The sequence below is a fragment of the Peromyscus leucopus genome, chromosome 4 (genome assembly GCF_004664715.2).
Source record: "Peromyscus leucopus breed LL Stock chromosome 4, UCI_PerLeu_2.1, whole genome shotgun sequence".
Lineage (NCBI taxonomy): Eukaryota > Metazoa > Chordata > Mammalia > Rodentia > Cricetidae > Peromyscus > Peromyscus leucopus.
The window spans coordinates 111,834,486-111,836,722 of record NC_051066.1 but is presented as its reverse complement, the minus strand read 5'-3'; the positions used below and the strand labels follow the sequence as shown (position 1 = coordinate 111,836,722).

Here is a 2,237-nt window from a genome sequence, read left to right as displayed (position 1 = left end):
GACCTATGTATCTGTAAATCTGGATAACCTAACTAACGTAACTATAGAGATGACAGGCATAGGCGACTATAAATCTATAAATCTTATCTATCGAAATAACCTAAGGACTAAGGCTTCACATAAACAAGGTAAACAGTCTATAAGCAAATGTATGGTGAAGAACGATGACTTCAAAATTGTGACAATACACAAGATATTTATAACAGAGGTAGGAATATATAGTGCGATATGCAATATGACAATAATATTAAATATATATCAATATACCGAATATCCTAAACAGAAGTAGAGCATATATAAAGTATGACAGATATAAATTTACATTTGTATCAATATAAAAATGTTTCAAATAAGAGTAGAAATATATGTACATTATAACAAATATAGTTCTGTATTTGTATCAATATACAAATTATCCTAAACAGGAGTATAAAAATAGTTTACATTTGTATCAACATATAAGAATCTATAACAGTACAAATTACAGTGCAAATTATCTAAGGTTGCTATTTTACTAAGTTTGTTTACTAGTATATACAATGATTTACCATCATATCTTATACCTATCTGCCCGGCTAGCTCAGTCGGTAGAGCATGAGACTCTTAATCTCAGGGTCGTGGGTTTGAGCCCCACGTTGGGCGCCAGATATTGGAGAAATTATTTTGGCCACTCCACGTAGTTAAAAGGATATTTATTTAATGGCGTAACTCACAAATTAAGTAATGGGTAGGTCGCAGGGTCTGGGGAAGGTGTAATGCAGTCCAGCGGTGTTCTCCGGAGCTCTACACAGTCAATCTGCACTGGTCAGCGTCCCGGCACCGAGAGAGCGCCCAGAGCGAGCGCTGGCCCATCCAGCTCTCGGGTCCCCCGGCGCCTCCCCTCGCCCCGCCTCGTAGGCGTGACAGTTGCCAGAGTCTCAATGGGGGTTGGAACTTCCAGATCCAAGCTGGAATGGCTACCCACTACACAGATACCCAATACAACCATAGCAAATATTCATCAGACACTGCTTTCTAAGCAGTGGACTAAATTCATGTGAACTCTCCCACTCTCAGACGTACTGCAAATGTATTCTCAAAGCTCCTCCTGTTTTAAAAGATAGATCACTATAGTTAACAAATATGTCCAAAGTTTCAGACTTGAAATATCACTAGTTCTGAAAGCACATGGTCTGATTCTAAAACCAGCCTTAACCCCTGGACTGGACTGTTTTCACCTATTAATATAAGTAAAAATGTGTGTGATGAAGTCAATTCTGGTTTATTTAAAACAAGTAAGGCTAATCACAAAATATAGCTGATCCTAAAGGTTTTTTTTCCCTCTGTTTGTTGCACATCTAGTTGAAGTGTTTATCTAAATTGTTCTATTTTCAAAAAAAAAACTTGGGAGTCAGATTTTGGGGTAAAACTATGATAGATCAAGAAAGCTGCAGAGGAATGACCAGCTGACCCTCTTTCCACGTTTGCCAGATCAAAAAGGCCCAAGAATCTTTCTAAGCCCCTCCCTTTTTCTTTTTGTGCCTCTCTATCGTATCCAGGATCCTCTAAAATCTCTATGACTAATTCAGGTCAGCTAGTCTCTGACTCTGCTCCCTGATTCAAGGTTAACTTTATAACAGTCTCAGAGTGTCACAGTGCAATCAAATATTTTGCAACATCTAATATGTGCTGTGTTTTGACTAAGCAGTTGTGGCTTACATCTGTTAAGATTTCCAGTTACTGATCCTCTGCTATGACAGTCAGTATTCTGATTATGAGAAAATTCTGAATCAAAACAGCTCCGCCTCAACGTCAGAAAACAATAACCTCTGATGGCCCTGAGGGTGGTATGGGCCCACACAGGTGGGTCACTGGGAAGTGGAAAAGGGGATTCCCTTCCCCCTACTTTATTGATATCTTCTAATGGAATGTTTAGGGTATAAGTAGTGCTCTGTGAATGTTCCCCCAACAATTAAATGAATGAAGGGATAGGTAGAAAAGTGAGTGAATGACTTGAGAGAGGAAAAAAAAAAAGAAAAAGAACCATACAGAAACAGTGTAAGGCCTTCTATTAAAATACAAAAAAGGATGCCTAGCTAAGCTGAAGAGTCAAGAAATAGTTTCTATTTTATGTGAAACATACATTAATTTTAAAAGCCATTCAACATTAATCAAATTACTGTATTTTCAATAAATAGCTATCAAATAATGTTATAAAATATTCACTCATGACAGAACTTGTCATTTATCATTCTGTG

The 2,237-nt window shown here is 37.6% G+C and overlaps 1 non-coding gene across 1 annotated transcript; it reads left to right on the top strand.

Moving 5' to 3' along the window:
• The first annotated feature begins 569 nt into the window (after positions 1 to 569).
• Positions 570 to 642, top strand: Trnak-cuu. The gene has a single exon. It is a non-coding gene; the product is annotated as a tRNA-Lys (tRNA).
• The last annotated feature ends 1,595 nt before the right edge of the window (positions 643 to 2,237 follow it).